Source organism: Pseudophryne corroboree, chromosome 6 (assembly GCF_028390025.1).
Source record: "Pseudophryne corroboree isolate aPseCor3 chromosome 6, aPseCor3.hap2, whole genome shotgun sequence".
Taxonomy (NCBI): Eukaryota; Metazoa; Chordata; class Amphibia; order Anura; family Myobatrachidae; genus Pseudophryne; species Pseudophryne corroboree.
This window is the reverse complement of record NC_086449.1, coordinates 677,194,466-677,214,866: the sequence shown is the minus strand read 5'-3', so window position 1 is coordinate 677,214,866 and position 20,401 is coordinate 677,194,466. Positions and strand designations below refer to the sequence as shown.

General features: G+C 46.0%; 1 protein-coding gene across 14 annotated transcripts in view; it reads left to right on the top strand.

Annotated features, from left to right (window-relative positions):
* JADE2 (jade family PHD finger 2) overlaps positions 1–20,401 on the top strand; it is a 1,261,323-nt gene that overhangs the window by 801,966 nt on the left and 438,956 nt on the right. The window lies entirely within an intron of this gene.

Here is a 20,401-nt window from a genome sequence, read left to right as displayed (position 1 = left end):
TCTTGTCATATAAGTGTCACCATTGTAAGAAGAGTTTTTGCTTTAGAGTGGGAACTATTTATACCTCACAGAAATATACATAATTGTGTAACAGTCGCTCCTATACCTTGCCAAGCCTACTCTTCACACTTTGAAAACACATTTAGGGATATATTCAATTAAGGTCGAAACTGCCGTCTGAAGACGTCAGTTTTCGACTTTTTCAGGTCGGAAAGGGTTCCAAACTATTCAGTCCCCAGCATTTTTATTCAACAAGTCAGGGAATTCGACTTGTCGAATAGTACGTGAATTGGCGGTATAGCTTCCGATCCACGTGTTTCTGAGGGAAACGGGGCCAAATTCTACGGGTTTTTGCCCTGTTTCCGACCATCTCTGTCTGACTTTAAAAAAAAGTCGACCTGAGAGGAGGAGACGGGAGAGAGCCGCGGACAGACGGGGGACAGCAGCGCTACAGCATAGCGCTGCAGGAGGATGTGTCACAGCCACCGCTCATGGCTGCGTCCACCCGGCTCCAGCAAGTGAGGTCCCGCATGCTGGAGCCAGGTGGACGCTGCCGTGAGGTCTGGCGGCTGTGCCACATCCTCCTGCAGCGCTGCTGTCCCCTGTCTGCCCGCGACTGTCCCCCTTCTGGATGCTGGTCTCCCCCCTCTCCGGTCCCTCATCTCAATTCGACTTTTTTAAAGTCGAATTGAGATGGGCATTGAATAGCCCTTGTCGGATCCATTCCGACAAATGCATGTCGGAATGGATCCGACCTTAATTGAATATTCCTATTAATATCTTTTATGATGTGCTTAGATTTACAGTAATGCTGCTTAATGTTCCCTTCAGTTGTTCTGTACCAGGTAGACAAGGGAGGACATTGTCAATACTTTGCACACCATATTGTTAATGAATTGTTTATTTAGAAAGTGCTACTCATATTAGAGCGCATTGTACAGAGAATATGTAAGAAGTGTTCACCTCAGTGCTTATCCATGAGAATATTCAGCCTAAATTCTCGCACACACTTTCTGTGTTTCTGGACTGTTAGGGGAAACCCACGGAAACTTCAGGAGAATATACAAACTTCACATAGGGTCCTGGCAAGAGCCCTTAAGCCAGGGGTGTCCAGATTTTTGTGGGGCATATTAGGAAAATTACTTTGAACCGAGGGCCACAAATAATTGTTTTTATCACAGTTTGCCTGCAAACAAATAAGGTAAGGTTTCTTTGCTGAGCCCCCATTTGTGTGGAAACCCAGAACTCCCCATTGTGTGCCAGCCCGGAGCCTCCACTTGTGTGCTAGCCCAGGCCTCCCCCATGTGTGCCAGCCCAGTGCCTCACTTATGTGATAGCCCATGTTATTATTAAACATCAGGTTGTAAAACCCAGCACTTCTGATGGTGTTTATGCAGAAATGTAAAAGGACTATGCTTTTACTAGTCATGTTTTGCTTGTAAAAGCAACCCCATGCTTACTAAATAAAACCTTTAGGGGTATATTTAATTGGCCACAATAACACATTTCACACAAAAGCAAAATGCATTCAATTGCGAAAATGGGCCTTTTCAATAATTTGCTGGAGATAATTCTCCATAGGTTTTAGCATAAATGTATTTTCACCACCTGTGAGCATGTGAGAAGTTGGAGAAAATCTCTATTTTAAGGTAAAAATGTCTGACTAATTTCACTTAGAAATTTGACATTTTTTTTTTAATTGCCACTTTTGGGGTGAAAGTGCAAAATCATGGAAATTGGGGTACAGGGGACAAGTATATTGGGGTGTTTTATGATGGGACAAGTGTTTTTAGGTTTGCAGGTCGGAGTAAAAAAAGTTTTCAGTTTTTTAACGTGGCTTAAAATGACCCAAATATATATACTTATACCCATGTTTATGTACCCCTAATTTGATATACTTATATTAATGGAAAACGCTTTATATAATTTTTTCAAAAAAATGTATATACCAGCAATCTGACCAAATTTAAGTACCCCATACTTTTATTTTGACCACTAATACACTATACTGTTATCCTAAATTATTTTGGCTTTTTGGGGGGTGCAGACAGATTTCCCTATTTTCGCCTACACTTTTCTCTGGTTTTGCTGGCAAAAACAATTGCGCAAATCCCGTTTTCGCACATTTACAATTGGATAGGTCAAAAAACGGGAGTACTTATACTGATAAAAGCTGCTTTTAAGTTGCAAAAAGTGTACACACGGGCTAATTTAGGTTGGATCGCAAATTGCGATCCAACCTGAATTTTTGCATTCACCCTGCGGGTGCATGCGCAGGGCCCATCCTGCGCATGAGCCCGCATTTACTGTGGGTGACCCACAATAACTGACAGGCAGAGGCAATTGCTGGGTGGGAGCGGCAACGCTCCGTTTCCAAGGGAAAGACATAGCGTTACGGGAGGAGGAGCGAGTGGCGGAGAAATGGAGGAGTGAGCCTGCAAACGCGGGGAGTGGTGTGGGCTTTATCATGGTGGCTGCATGACGTCACACGCAGTCACTCCAATCAAAAAGATGGCGACAGCCCTCCTGTCAGGAGGCTTCCCTACTTTCTACGACCACGCACTAATTGGGGCGCAATCACAATTAGAGCGGATTGTAGATGAGGGGGAAGGGGGCGGCGTTTAGCATGCTGGGCGGCCTTGCCCTGCGATGGGCGTCCCCCAGCATGTGAGGCAAAGGATTGCAAAGTCTGCTAAAAGCAGAATTTGAAATCATTACTGAATAGGGTTCACAGTACATTACCCAATTTTCGCTGCTAATTGGATATCCTTCTTAGTCTAGAAGAAACTCATAGAAGTTAAAAATGACTCAACAATGCCTCCTATAGAGTACTATATATGTATATGTAGGTAAAGGTCTCCTCTGTTCATGTTCAATCATAGCAGTGCTATGCCAAACTGATGCCAGCTTACAAAGCCATGTTAAAATTGTGTGTTGCATGGAAGTGTAGTTCACATGTCCTGAAAGACACTTGCTCATTGTAGGGAGACTTTTTTTTTTTTTTTTTTGCATGACATCTACAGATGTTAGTGTAGGTTTGGGGTCTCTGAGCTGTTAGGGAAGACAATTTTGGGATCTCAAGGATCATTTGGGGGACGGGAGGCATTTGATATGCCGACTGTCGGGATCCCGGCCTCTTTACTTGCATTAACTGTACCCTAATTATAAAAATTATATAAACTAGAGATGTGCGGCGGGCATTTTTCATGTTTTGATTTTGGTTCTAATTCCCCGCTCGTGTTTTGGTTTTGGATTGGGTTTGCCAAAACCACCCTTTCGGGTTTTGGTTTTGGATCTGGAGGATTTTTTTTAAAACCATAAAAATGGCTAAAATCACAGAATTTGGGGGTAATTTTGATCCTATGGTATTATTAACCTCAATAACATTCATTTCCACTCATTTCCAGGCGATTCTGAACACCTCACAATATTGTTTTTAGGACAAAAGAATGCACCAATGTGACTGTATGACTAAGCTAAGTGACACAAGTGTGCGGCAAAAACACCTGGCCCATCTAGGAGTGGCACTGCAGTGTCAGACAGTATTGCACTTAAAAAAAAAATAGTACCCAAACAGCACATCATGCCAAGAAGTAAAAGAGGGCAATGAGGTAGCTGTATGACTAAGCTAAGCGACACAAGTGCGGCACAAACACCTGGCCCATCTAGGGTAGGCACTGCAGTCCCACTGCACTAATGGCGGATACCAGACGCACGTCTAACACCAGCATAGTTGTTATGGCCTCAGTAATCTGCTTTGCAACAGGGTATATATATACGGCAGTATCACTGGAATTATATGGCAGTACCACTGGACATGTACGGCAGGATCACTGGACTGGACTTATACGCCAGTACCACTGGAATTATACGTCAGGATCACTGGATTTATACGGCAGTGCCGCTGGACATATACGGCAGTACCGCTGGACATATACGGCAGTATAAATGGAAATATATGGCAGTATCACTGGACATATATGGCAGTATCACTGGATTTGCCTTATACAGCAGTACCACTGGAATTATACAGCAGGATCACTGGAATTATACGGCAGGATGACTGGAATTATGTCAGGATCACTGGATTTATACAGCAGTATCACTGGACTGGATTTATACGCCAGAACCACTGGAATTATACGTCAGGATCACTGGAATTATACGGCATCAGCACTGGAATTATACGCCAGTACCACTGAAATTATACGGCAGGATCACTGGATTTATACGGCAGTACCGCTGGACAAGTACGGCAGTATCACTGGACTGGATTTATATGCCAGTACCACTGGAATTATAAGGCAGGATCACTGGATTTATACGGCATTACCGCTAGACATATACGGCAGTATCACTGGACATATACGGCAGTATTACTGGACTAGATTTATACGCCAGTAACACTGGAATTATACAGCAGGATCACTGGATTTATACGGCAGTACCGCTGGACATATACGGCAGAATCACTGGACTGGACATATACGGCAGTATCACTGGACTGGACTTATACGCCAGTACCACTGGAATTATACGGCAGGATCACTGGAATTATACAGCAGTAATGCTGGACATATACGGCAGTATCACTGGTCTGGATTTATACGCCAGTACCATGGAATTATATGGCAGGATCACTGGAATTATACAGCAGTACCGCTGGACATATATGGCAGTATCACTGGTCTGGACTTATACGCGAGTACCACTGGAATTATACGGCAGGATCACTGGATTTATACAGCAGTACCACTGGACATATACGGCAGTATCAATGGACATATACGGCAGTATCACTGGACATATACGGCAGTATCACTGATCTGGACTTATACGTCAGTACCACTGGAATTATACAGCAGGATCACTGGATTTATATGGCAGTACCGCTGGACATATACGGCAGAATCACTGGACTGGACATATACGGCAGTATCACTGGACTGGATTTATACGCCAGTACCACTGGAATTATACGGCAGGATCACTGGAATTATACAGCAGTACCGCTGGACATATATGGCAGTATCACTGGACATATATGGCAGTATCACTGGACTGGATTTATACGCCAGTACCACTGGAATTATATGGCAGGATCACTGGAATTATACAGCAGTATCACTGGACATATACGGCAGTATCACTGGTCTGGGCTTATACGCGAGTACCACTGGAATAATACGGCAGGATCACTGGAATTATACAGCAGTACCGCTGGACATATATACGGCAGTATCAATGGACATATACGGCAGTATCACTGGACATATACGGCAGTATCACTGATCTGGACTTATACGTCAGTACCACTGGAATTATACGGCAGGATCACTGGATTTATATGGCAGTACCGCTGGACATATACGGCACTATCACTGGACATATACGGCAGTATCACTGGACTTATACGCCAGTACCGCTGGACATATACGGCACTATCACTGGAATTATACGGCAGGATCACTGGAATTATACAGCAGTACCGCTGGACATATACGGCAGTATCAATGGACATTTACGGCATTATCAATGGACATATACGGCAGTATCACTGGTCTGGACTTATACGCCAGTACCACTGGAATTATAGGGCAGGATCACTGGATTTATACGGCAGTACCGCTGGACATATACGGCAGTATCACTGGACATATACGTCAGTATCACTGGTCTGGACTTATACGCGAGTACCACTGGAATTATACGGCAGGATCACTGGATTTATACAGCAGTACCACTGGACATATACGGCAGTATCAATGGACATATACGGCAGTATCACTGGACATATACGGCAGTATCACTGATCTGGACTTATACGTCAGTACCACTGGAATTATACAGCAGGATCACTGGATTTATACGGCAGTACCGCTGGACATATACGGCAGAATCACTGGACTGGACATATACGGCAGTATCACTGGACTGGATTTATACGCCAGTACTACTGGAATTATACGGCCGGATCACTGGAATTATACAGCAGTACCGCTGGACATATATGGCAGTATCACTGGACATATATGGCAGTATCACTGGACTGGACTTATACGCCAGTACCACTGGAATTATATGGCAGGATCACTGGAATTATACAGCAGTATCACTGGACATATACGGCAGTATCACTGGTCTGGGCTTATACGCGAGTACCACTGGAATTATACGGCAGGATCACTGGAATTATACAGCAGTACCGCTGGACATATATACGGCAGTATCAATGGACATATACGGCAGTATCACTGGACATATACGGCAGTATCACTGATCTGGACTTATACGTCAGTACCACTGGAATTATACGGCAGGATCACTGGATTTATATGGCAGTACCGCTGGACATATACGGCACTATCACTGGACATATACGGCAGTATCACTGGACTGGACATATACGGCAGTATCACTGGACTTATACGCCAGTACCACTGGAATTATACGGCAGGATCACTGGAATTATACAGCAGTACCGCTGGACATATACGGCAGTATCAATGGACATTTACGGCATTATCAATGGACATATACGGCAGTATCACTGGTCTGGACTTATACGCCAGTACCACTGGAATTATAGGGCCGGATCACTGGATTTATACGGCAGTACCGCTGGACATATACGGCAGTATCACTGGACATATACGTCAGTATCACTGGACTGGACTTATACGTCAGGATCACTGGAATTATACGGCATCATCACTGGAATTATACGGCAGTACCACTGGAAATATACGGCAGTATCGCTGGACAAGTACGGCAGTATCACTGGACTGGATTTATATGCCAGTACCACTGGAATTATAAGGCAGGATCACTGGATTTATACGGCAGTACCGCTGGACATATACGGCAGTATCAATGGACATATATACGGCAGTATTACTGGACTGGACTTATACGCCAGTAACACTGGAATTATACGGCAGGATCACTGGAATTATACAGCAGTACCGCTGGACATATACGGCAGTATCAATGGACATATACGGCAGTATCACTGGTCTGGATTTATACGCCAGTACCACTGGAATTATATGGCAGGATCACTGGAATTATACAGCAGTACCGCTGGACATATATGGCAGTATCACTGGTCTGGACTTACACGCGAGTACCACTGGAATTATACGGCAGGATCACTGGAATTATACAGCAGTACCACTGGACATATACGGCAGTATCAATGGACATATACGGCAGTATCACTGATCTGAACTTATACGTCAGTACCACTAGAATTATACAGCAGGATCACTGGATTTTTACGGCAGTACCGCTGGACATATACGGCAGAATCACTGGACTGGACATATACGTCAGTATCACTGGACTGGATTTATACGCCAGTACCACTGGAATTATACGGCAGGATCACTGGAATTATACAGCAGTACCGCTGGACATATATGGCAGTATCACTGGACATATACGGCAGTATCACTGGTCTGGATTTATACGCCAGTACCACTGGAATTATATGGCAGGATCACTGGAATTATACAGCAGTATCACTGGACATATACGGCAGTATCACTGGTCTGGGCTTATTCGCGAGTACCACTGGAATTATACGGCAGGATCACTGGAATTATACAGCAGTACCGCTGGACATATACGGCAGTATCAATGGACATATACGGCAGTATCACTGATCTGGACTTATACGTCAGTACCACTGGAATTATACGGCAGTACCGCTGGACATATACGGCACTATCACTGGACATATACGGCAGTATCACTGGACTGGACATATACGGCAGTATCACTGGACTGGACTTATACGCCAGTACCACTGGAATTATACGGCAGGATCACTGGAATTATACAGCAGTACCGCTGGACATATACGGCAGTATCAATGGACATATACGGCATTATCAATGGACATATACGGCAGTATCACTGGTCTGGATTTATACGCCAGTACCACTGGAATTATATGGCAGGATCACTGGACTTATACGGCAGTACCGCTGGACATATACGGCACTATCACTGGACATATACGGCAGTATCACTGGACTGGACATATACGGCAGTACCACTGGAATTATAGGGCAGGATCACTGGAATTATACAGCAGTACCGCTGGACATATACGGCAGTATCAATGGACATATACGGCAGTATCACTGATCTGGACTTATACGTCAGTACCACTGGAATTATACGGCAGTACCGCTGGACATATACGGCACTATCACTGGACATATACGGCAGTATCACTGGACTGGACATATACGGCAGTATCACTGGACTGGACTTATACGCCAGTACCACTGGAATTATAGGGCCGGATCACTGGATTTATACGGCAGTACCGCTGGACATATACGGCAGTATCACTGGACATATACGTCAGTATCACTGGACTGGACTTATACGTCAGGATCACTGGAATTATACGGCATCATCACTGGAATTATACGGCAGTACCACTGGAAATATACGGCAGTATCGCTGGACAAGTACGGCAGTATCACTGGACTGGATTTATATGCCAGTACCACTGGAATTATAAGGCAGGATCACTGGATTTATACGGCAGTACCGCTGGACATATACGGCAGTATCAATGGACATATATACGGCAGTATTACTGGACTGGACTTATACGCCAGTAACACTGGAATTATACGGCAGGATCACTGGAATTATACAGCAGTACCGCTGGACATATACGGCAGTATCAATGGACATATACGGCAGTATCACTGGTCTGGATTTATACGCCAGTACCACTGGAATTATATGGCAGGATCACTGGAATTATACAGCAGTACCGCTGGACATATATGGCAGTATCACTGGTCTGGACTTACACGCGAGTACCACTGGAATTATACGGCAGGATCACTGGAATTATACAGCAGTACCACTGGACATATACGGCAGTATCAATGGACATATACGGCAGTATCACTGATCTGAACTTATACGTCAGTACCACTAGAATTATACAGCAGGATCACTGGATTTTTACGGCAGTACCGCTGGACATATACGGCAGAATCACTGGACTGGACATATACGTCAGTATCACTGGACTGGATTTATACGCCAGTACCACTGGAATTATACGGCAGGATCACTGGAATTATACAGCAGTACCGCTGGACATATATGGCAGTATCACTGGACATATACGGCAGTATCACTGGTCTGGATTTATACGCCAGTACCACTGGAATTATATGGCAGGATCACTGGAATTATACAGCAGTATCACTGGACATATACGGCAGTATCACTGGTCTGGGCTTATTCGCGAGTACCACTGGAATTATACGGCAGGATCACTGGAATTATACAGCAGTACCGCTGGACATATACGGCAGTATCAATGGACATATACGGCAGTATCACTGATCTGGACTTATACGTCAGTACCACTGGAATTATACGGCAGTACCGCTGGACATATACGGCACTATCACTGGACATATACGGCAGTATCACTGGACTGGACATATACGGCAGTATCACTGGACTGGACTTATACGCCAGTACCACTGGAATTATACGGCAGGATCACTGGAATTATACAGCAGTACCGCTGGACATATACGGCAGTATCAATGGACATATACGGCATTATCAATGGACATATACGGCAGTATCACTGGTCTGGATTTATACGCCAGTACCACTGGAATTATATGGCAGGATCACTGGACTTATACGGCAGTACCGCTGGACATATACGGCACTATCACTGGACATATACGGCAGTATCACTGGACTGGACATATACGGCAGTATAACTGGACTGGATTTATACGCCAGTACCACTGGAATTATACGGCAGGATCACTGGAATTATACAGCAGTACCGCTGGACATATACGGCAGTATCAATGGACATATACGGCATTATCAATGGACATATACGGCAGTATCACTGGTCTGGACTTATACGCCAGTACCACTGGAATTATATGGCAGGATCACTGGACTTATACGGCAGTACCGCTGGACATATACGGCAGTATCACTGGACATATACGTCAGTATCACTGGACTGGACTTATACGCCAGAACCACTGGAATTATACGTCAGGATCACTGGAATTATACGGCATCATCACTGGAATTATAAGCCAGTACCACTGGAAATATATGGCAGTACCGCTGGACAAGTACGGCAGTATCACTGGACTGGATTTATATGCCAGTACCACTGGAATTATAAGGCAGGATCACTGGATTTATACGGCAGTACCGCTGGACATATACGGCAGTATCAATGGACATATATACGGCAGCATTACGGGACTGGACTTATACGCCAGTAACACTGGAATTATACGGCAGGATCACTGGAATTATACAGCAGTACCGCTGGACATATACGGCAGTATCAATGGACATATACGGCAGTATCACTGGTCTGGATTTAAACGCCAGTACCACTGGAATTATATGGCAGGATCACTGGAATTATACAGCAGTACCGCTGGACATATATGGCAGTATCACTGGTCTGGACTTATACGCGAGTACCACTGGAATTATACGGCAGGATCACTGGAATTATACAGCAGTACCACTGGACATATACGGCAGTATCACTGGACATATACGGCAGTATCACTGGACTAGACATATACGGCAGTATCACTGGACTGGACTTATACGCCAGTACCTCTGGAATTATATGGCAAGATCACTGGACTTATACGGCAGTACCGCTGGACATATACGGCAGTATCACTGGACATATACGTTAGTATCACTGGAGTGGACTTATTCGCCAGTTCCACTGGAATTATACGGCAGGATCACTAGAATTATATGGCAGGATCACTGGATTTATACGGCAGTACCGCTGGACATATACGGCAGTATCAATGGACATATACGGCAGTATCACTGGACTTAATTTATACGCCAGTACCACTGGAATTATACGGCAGGATCACTGGACTTATACGCCGGTACCACTGGAATTTACGACAGGATCACTGGTATTACTGTATACGGCAGGATCACTGGAATTATACAGCAGGATCACTGGATTTATACGGCAGTTCCGCTGGACATATACGGCAGTATCATTGGATATATACAGCAGCACAGGGACACCACCACTGGACTGATGCAGGACAACACAGCACCACTGCAATGGACTGGACTTATACAACAGCACTGGACATATGGCAGCAGAGGACACCACCACTGTGACTGAACTGATGCAGCACAATACACTACCACGGAGAAACGTCCTCTCTCTACACTCACCAATGCCGGAGTGAAAATGGTGGGGACGCGTGGCTCCTTATATGGAATCCAAACCCAGCGAGAATCTGACGTTTTGCCTCATTCTGGTTTCCGACTCAGGTGGGAAAACCCGAGCCTGACTCAGGGTCGGGCTCATAACGTGAAGTCTGGGGGGTCCGAACCCGCTCATCTCTAATATAAACGTCATCCAAGGAAAATTATCCTACAGTGACTAGTGTCTACACATTGTGTTATGAAAGATAAACCCCAATAGACACACAAATCTTCTCTAGGAAGTTTTCCCAAATTATTTAGTTTGTATCTCTCTAGTCTTACAGAATCAAATGATGCAAAAGCCTGCACCCTTCAGTAAATCACAATGAAATCACCGTGAAATAATCAATTTCTACATGTGTCAAATCTTCATACCATAACTAAATAAACAATGTGCCTTTACTTCCTATATGATAATGATCCATCACGTGTCAGTGACTGGATGGCGATAATATGTGAAATAAAAACTTACATAGTGTTATACCATCAAGGTAAAAGCCAGATAATAGACATTGACCAGAAAATATATATATATTTATTTAAATGCAGTTATCACTAGCAGTGTCTTTATTCATGTCTTCTGTAAACTATTCTAGGGTAAAGCTCTTATTCCATCACTATTACACATGTTCATAGTATAGAATTTTAAGTGAAAAAAAAGGCAGTTTCAGTGGAGAATAATTATAGTCTAATATGCATAGAAGCAAATATAGAAATACAAGGTTATATGGTAACCCCCTTTTGGAGTGACTGATGTGAATGATTACATGTTTTCTCTACAACACTGTATAATATGATTGGTGCTATATAACAGCTGATACTAATAATAATGTATGGCTATTGCAGCCTGCCAATCTATGACCTGAGGAGGTGCTCTGATGTGGGGATGCCTGTTACATTCTCACTGTGGTGGTCTTATCTGATTATGGCCACAATCTACTGCATCTGCATACACAGGAAACGTCAGTGTTGTGGTCACAATCTGCCTAAATATGATGAAAACTAAGTATGTCAATGAAGCATATCTCAAAACTTCAGCTATATATGTAGGACCACTAATTGTAAACTAGAATCAGCTGTCTGGTCTTGACAGGACTTGAGATGTTTGTATGGGATGGTATCGTAATCCCGGCTCTTGGGATGCCAGCAATCAGAATACAGACAGCGGCATCCCGACGTGCAGGATCCTGACACCTGGAAGGTAAGTGCGGCTGTGTCCTCTTACATCTTTGTTCTGTGCGCTATAAGTCGCGTTACACATAACGCGTAAAGGGCGTGTGACTAGGTAGTGCCGAGCATCTTTTTTTGTAAAAAAAATGTCTGCAAAAATGCATCTTATACGCAGTGTATTTGCATACAAAATGCTGTGCTACGGTGTTTTCTGCTGCGGGGTACACTGGGCTCCACAAGGAAAGACATAGGGGCGTAGAGTAGTGATGAGCGGATTCGTAGGATCTTGATCTGAGGCACCAACAGGCTGAAAAGTTATGACTGTTCCCAGAATGCATAGTGCCTCCTCCTCTATAACCCCGCCTCCCTACACAGGAGCTCAGTTTTGTAGTTGGTGCCACAGATAGCAGTCACATAACAGAGGGGCTGCTCTGGGCAGCCCTGAGAAGAGCTTTTTAGAAGAAAAGTGAAGACTTCAAGGGCAGCAGCTGTGTGTATATGTCTTTTGACATTCACTGCTGCAGCTCCATCTGTCCCCAGCGGCGCTGTACACTCCCGAGCCCTGGTTGCTGGGTAACTACAGCAGGAGGCTCCGGTTTTCTTCTATGGTCAGGCACACACGACGGGGGCTTTCTGGGATCGCGTGGCCGCGCTTCGGGAAGTGGTGAGTGGGTCCCGCTTGCTGGACCCGTACTTTATCGCGATCCGGCGCGGTCAGTGGGAGGCGGGCCGTGCGCGCTGGACACTGTAGCAGTACAGGCGATCCCACTAGATCACCAGGGCATGGGTGCAGGTCAGGTTTTCTCTTAAAACCATTTTAACAGTAGCCCACAGTACCCGGTGGTTTTGCCAGTAGGGGGATAAGACTTAGACCTGGAGCCCCTCCCCCAGCCCCAGGGCGCCATTTTCCGCAAATGTTCCTGCCCTGGAGCTGCATATCTGTCTCTTCCTCACTCCCTGTCAGTGTCTGCGGCGCCATTTCTCTCAGCTACACTGTTCCTGGGACTGCTTGGGCAAATCCTCCTGTGTAAAGCCGCCTGGTTGTCAGCGCTGTGACTTTACATGACACTTAAGTATTCTACCTGCCTATTAGACAGTGTTAGTTAAGAAAGAGTGCATTTAGTCAGGGTTTCTGGTACAATTACAATTACCCTGTGATATACATCCAGTTCTTACTATGCAGTGTTATACCTACTGACTACATAGCTATACAAGCTGGTCCAGTGCAGCATTATTGTTAGTAATAACCTCTGCATTGTACAACTGTGACTATATGTGTGTGCATTAGCTTGCTGATTGGTTTCCATTTCGTGTCTCTCACTCATCTTGCTATCCCTATATTCTATAACCTGACGGGGCTTGGTGCGTCAGGTTTTATATTTATATAGGATTTCACAAGATATACTTTAATACGTATTTTTCTCTGTGATTTTAGTCACAATATCTCTCCTATATCTCTGCTTGTGCTGACTACACTGTGCAGGGGTTTGGGTAAGAGATATTGTGCTGCTGCCAATTGTACTGTGTTACCTAATACTGCAAGTTATATCATGTCTGCTTCTGAAGGTAACGGTTCTGGGGCGGAACACACTGCTAGTGTTGCTGAAGCCACAGATCTATATGGGGAGAATATAGCAGCTGTGGGCTCTGGTTCTGGGGGCTCCTTGCCCCCCAATGGGACCGTGGCAACGGAGGTCCATAATGACCCACCGTGGGCTGCTTTTTCCACGCTTCTGCATACGCTAGTTAATAAATTAACACCCCCTATGGGACCCCCTATGCCGGTACAACCGTATGTGGTCCCTGCAGCTAACCCGCCGTGGGTGGACAATTTATCTGCTCAATTGAAGAAGTTGAACCATTCCCAGACTACTAAAAAGTCTGACCCTCGCTCGCCTAAGTCCAAGGGGTCCTCTAAGCGAGCACTTATCTCCTCACAATCCACTGCTGTCACTGACACCTCGTCTGATGAAGATGGCACTTACACTGACCCCACGGATTCTGACACAGATACTGCTGATGGGGAGGGTAGTTCACATGTGGATGTTCCTGATCTTTTGGAGGCTATTCAGTTGATTTTACAGATTACGGATGATCCCGAACCATCCGTCCCTCCTAAACCAGATAGGTTCAAGCGTCAGAAGGAGGTTAAACAAGTTTTACCTCACTCTGACCACATAGTGGATATACGTCAGGGACCCTGGGAAAACCCGGGTAAGAAGTTTGCCTCAAAAGAAAATGCTGGCTCGCTATCTCCTCGCGCCAGAGCTGTCTAAAAATTGGGAAACGCCTCCTCCAGTAGACTCGCATGTGGCTAGGATGGTGGTTTCCTCAGCTCTACCTGTCACTACCGTCACGTCTCTAAAAGAGCCTACGGATAAACGTGTGGAGGGTTGTCTGAAAGCGATTTACACCCTCACGGATGCTGCACAAAGGCCCACTATTGCAGCAACATGGGCTGCAGAGGCTATTGATGCATGGGCCTTGGAGTTAGTAGCTGAAATCTCTTCTGACCATGCTAGACAATGCTTGTCATATATTGTCACAGCGTCTCACTATATTAAAGAGGCGGCTTCTGATGCCGGTATCCTAGCAGCCAAGGCCTCTACTACATCAGTCCTGGCTCGCCGGATATTGTGGCTGAGATCCTAGTCTGTGGATCTGGACTCTAGAAAAACCCTGGAGGTACTCCCTTTCAAGGGAGATATTCTGTTTGGGGAGGACTTAAATAAGATAGTGGCTGACTTGGCTACTGCCAAAACTGCCTGTCTGCCAAGTACCGCTCCTTCTGTGTCGAAGGCTAAAGGTACTTCCTTTCGCCCCTTTCGTCCTTCAGGTAAAGCAAAAGGTCAGGCGTTCAACAAGCAACCCCGCACTTCCAAACCTGGTAAGCCGAAGCCCAAAAGAGCCTGGGCTGCCCGTCAGCCAGCTTCCAAGACCGATAAGCCTGCCGCATGACGGGGTGGGGGTCTGGCTTCTAGGGTATACCCAGGAATGGTTGAAGACCACTTCAGATGCCTGGGTACTGGAAGTCGTCACTCGAGGTTACGCCATAGCCTTCAAAAACCGACCCCCTCATCGATTTTGCCGGACAGACGTCCCGTTGGACCAGACAAAGGCAAATACTCTACATTCGGTGGTACAGACCCTCCTGGATACACGTGTCGTAGTACAGGTGCCTCTTGCTCAGAGGCGCCGTCGGTACTATTCTCCGCTGTTTCTGGTCCCGAAACCGAATGGTTCCTCTCGGCCCATTCTCAATCTCAAGGCATTGGACAGGTTTGTGAAAGTTTCCAAGTTCCGTATGGAAACCCTTCGCTCTATAGTTCTGGCCTTGGAACCTGGGGATTATATGGTCTCCCTGGACATACAGGATGCTTACCTGCATATTCCTATGGCAGTGTCACACCAGCAATACCTGAGGTTTGCGATTGGCAACCTCCATTACCAGTTTCGGGCGTTACCTTAACTACGGCTCCGCGAGTCTTCACCAAAGTTATGGCGGTGATGACGGTGGTACTCCGCCTTCAAGGGGTCAGGATACTGCCGTATCTGGACGACTTGTCAATCCTGGCAAATTCCCCAGAAATTCTCCTACGTCATCTGGATATGACTGTCCGGTTTCTACAAGCCCACGGGTGGCTCATCAACTGGAAGAAATCATCCCTGGTCGCTGCTCAGAGCATGGTGCACCTGAGAGCGCTGTTGGACACTCACAACCAGTGGTTGTTCTTGTCTCAGGAGAAAGTCCTGAAGCTTCAGGACAGGATCCGTTGCTTCCTTTCTCGTCCGCAAGTGTCGATACATTCGGCGCTGCAGGTGCTGGGCCTCATGGTATCAGCATTCGACATGGTGGAGTATGCTCAATTTCATTCTCGCCCCCTCCAGAGGCTGATTCTAGCCAAGTGGGACGGCCTGCCTCACCGGATCAGGTCTCACATGATCTCATTGACTCCGGAGGTCCGTCTGTCACTGCACTGGTGGCTCCAGGACCAACGATTGTGCAGGGGCCGTCCCTTCTGGATATCCGACTGGGTCCTGTTGACGACAGATGCCAGTCTCAGAGGTTGAGGAGCGGTGATGGAGCAACACTCCCTTCAGGGTCGGTGGACCAAGGAGGAATCTCCTCTCGATCAACATTCTGGAATTGCGGGCGGTCTTCAATTCGTTGAACTTGGCCCAGCATTTAATTCAGAACCGTCGTGTTCAAGTACAGTCGGACAACGCCACCACAGTGGCTTACATAAATCATCAAGGCGGCACTCAAAGTCGTTTGGCAATGAAGGAAGTCTCACGGATTCTACGTTGGGCAGATCGCCATCTACCGGCCATATCGGCAATATTCATTCCGGGAGTCCTGAATTGGGAAGCGTACTTTCTCAGTCGTCAGGACGTACATGCCGGCGAGTGGGGCCTCCATCCAGAAGTGTTTCAACTCCTACTGGAAAAATGGGGCCTTCCAGACGTAGATCTGATGGCGTCTCGACACAATCACAAGGTTCCGGTCTTCGGAGCAAGGACAAGGGATCCTCAAGCAGCATTCATGGATGCGCTGGCGGTGCCGTGGAGGGTTCGGCTGCCGTACATGTTCCCTCCGGTGTCACTCCTTGCAGGGTAATTCGGAAGTTCAAGCAAGAAAGAGGAATTCTGCTTATCATAGCCCCAGCGTGGCCCAGACGACACTGGTTCTCTGACCTGCAGGGCCTATCGTCAGAGCGTCCAACTCTACTTCCACAATGCCCAGACCTCCTCGTTCAGGGTCCCTGTGTCTACCAGGACCAAACCCGTCTTCCGTCTTGAGGGCTAAAGGGTTTTCTGAGGCGGTCATTCAAACTATGTTGCGGGCCCGGAAACCGGCTTCTGCTCGGATTTACTATAGAGTCTGGCATTCTTACTTTGTTTGGTGCGCATCTAACGATTATGACGCTTCCAAGTTTAGTACAGCCAAGTTGTTGGCCTTTCTTCAGCAGGGCCTGGACTTAGGCCTGCGTCTGGCCTCCCTCAAGGTTCTAATATCTGCCTTGTCGGTGTGGTTTCAGAGAAAGATTGCGCCCGTACCTGATGTGCATACCTTTACTCAGGGTGTGTTACGTATCCAATCTCCTTATATCCCACCTGTGGCTCCTTGGGACTTGTCGGTGGTTTTGGAGGCGTTACAAGAGTCTCTGTTTGAACCTCTTGGTTCAGCTGATCTTAAGTGGCTTTCCCTTAAGGTGGTGTTTCTGCTGGCTATTGCTTCAGCTAGAAGAGTGTCGGATTTGGGTGCCTTGTCTTGTAGTTCCCCATATCTGATATTTCACCGTGACCGGACTTAGGACTCGTCCCGGATATTTACCTAAGGTGGTTTCTTCGTTCCACCTTAACCAGGAGATCGTGGTTCCGGCACTGGTTTCTCCTGATCTGTCTCCCAAAGAGCGGCCTTTGGATGTGGTACGGGCTCTCCATATCTATGTGAAGAGAACTGCTTCTATTAGGAAATCTGATTCTCTCTTTGTGCTGTTTGGATTTCACAAACGGGGCTGGCTTGCTCACAAGCAAACTTTGGCCAGATGGATTAGAATGGTGATTGCACATGCTTATGTACAGGCTGGCCTTCCAGCTCCTGCTACCATCAAAGCCCATTCTACTCGGTCTGTTGGACCTTCTTGGGCGGCCCGCCGTGGTGCGACCCTTGAACAATTGTGCAAGGCGGCTACGTGGTCCTCTGTGAACACGTTCATAAGGTTCTATGCCTTCGATACTGCTGCTTCCCAGGATGCTTCCTTTGGACGCCGGTTTTTTGTGCCCACTACAGTGCGTCCTCTCCCCTATGTCTTTCCTTGTGGAACCCAGTGTACCCCGCAGCAGAAAACAAGTTTTATGGTAAGAACTTACCTTTGTTAAAACTCTTTCTGCGAGGTACACTGGGCTACACAAGGCGCCCACCCTGATGCACTTAGCTTCTTTGGGTTGGTATGGCATTAGCTGCTGACACTTCTCCTGTCGTGAGAGTGTGGTGTATGTGGCTACTAACCGTTGTCATCTCTTTTCCTGCTACTGCATTGGGCTGGTTTACTAAAAACTGAGCTCCTGTGCAGGAAGGCGGGGTTATAGAGGAGGCGGCGCTATGCATTCTGGGAACAGTCAGAGCTTTTCAGCCTGTTGGTGCCTCGGATCAAGATCCTACTCTACACCCCTATGTCTTTCCTTGTGGAGCCCACTGTACCTCGCAGAAAGAGTTTTAACAAAGGTAAGTACTTACCATAAAACTCGTTTTCTTGAACGGGGCATTTCGGATGCAGATACAGCCGCAATTACACAAAAATATAGGGCATGCTGCATATCATTTCAATCAGCAGTAGCTGCTTGTGCGTCCTATTGCATTACATTGCGTCTAAGACTATTTTTTGTTTGTAGAAATAACGCATAAAAGACTCTCGGCGCTACCAAGTCCCACCACGTCATGGTGCGACTTGAAGGGCTGTTTAGCGTGACTGCAGCAAGGATGTAAGAGGTCACATCTGTAGGCTAACCCTACCCCCCCAACCCTCCCTTCCTGCAACCTTACCCTAACCGCCCCTCTCCCCTGCAGCCTGGCATCCTGATCGCATCCCGTTTGCACATTTGCTGTTCGTCTTAGTGGAAGCTATTGTTTTCTTTTGTTAAAGTTGCATTACTGCAGTCTCAGTGGGATTACTGACAGGAAGTTTGCTCACACGATAACATCAATATTACTTTCTGGTAAACTCTAAAACTGTTGCTTAGATACAGTGGTTCAAGTAGAAATCTTTTCTTAGTGGTACGAAGTGCCAAAAAATGGGCGTGGTCATGTGTTGTGAAAGGTCGTGGCCACGTGACACTAGGGGGAATGGCTACATAACACTAGCGTCGTGGCCAAACAACACAGCCCCGTTTCTTTGCACTCTGGAGGCAAGGCTAGTAATATATAGTAATGCCCCCAGTATAATAAATATATATAGTAATGCCCCCAATTTAATAACAATATATAGTAATGCCTCCATTATATCAGGAATATACACTATAGTAGTGCCCCTACTATAATAAAAATATATAGTAGTGTCTACTATATATTAGAAATTAATTACCCCACACAGTGACGCAAGAGACATGCCCAGCCTGTCAAGATCAAAAGCCACTCAGTGCTGATGAATCACATAAGCTAAGTGAAGGGAAACAGCTGCACTGTTGCACACAGCAAGGCACGCCACAGGAAAGTGCACCCAAGCTCCACTCTTTGTGCCAGCCACGTCACCAGAGTAGGAAGTGTGATGTGATATTATGTCATGACATCACCGTTGTGCTCCCAGTTAATCTGCCAAAGTGGGAGGCGCCGTCATTCTGCTAAGCACCATGGTCTTCTTGCTTGGTGGCACATTATAATTGTGGTAATGGCGGTCACAGGTGCAAAGTCTGTTGCTGGTGATACTGCATACCTGTTGCCAAATTCTTAATGGTATGCCGTACCCGAGCGTACACGCATACTTGCACCACTGCTTATATAACAATAATTTCATTGGTTGTGCTTTTCGTCTTTGTTGAGTTGTTGCATTCTGATTTGTAATTATTTACTGAATATCGTCTGTATTTGTATTATTTGTATTTAATAAATTTGTTAAGTGTATGTGTAACTTTATTAATTGAAAAGGGATTCCTCCTGAGTAGCTGATGTACTGTGTTAGATACACTCTGTAGAAGAGTGTATCCCACATTTTCTTAGATTAGACTTTAATTTCTCTTCTGTCTTCTACGCTCCATTTGCACTCCGCACACAGCTGGCCAACAATGCTGAGTTTTCTGTCAGATCTAGCAGCTTTCAAATTCCCAGTGTGAAAATGTGAACTAGGGTTAAATCAGTGACGTATCTATAATGGGTGCAAACTTGCAAAGTGAGTGGTGCACAGGGGCCCCTGGGATTAGGGAGGCCTACACTGCACCTCCC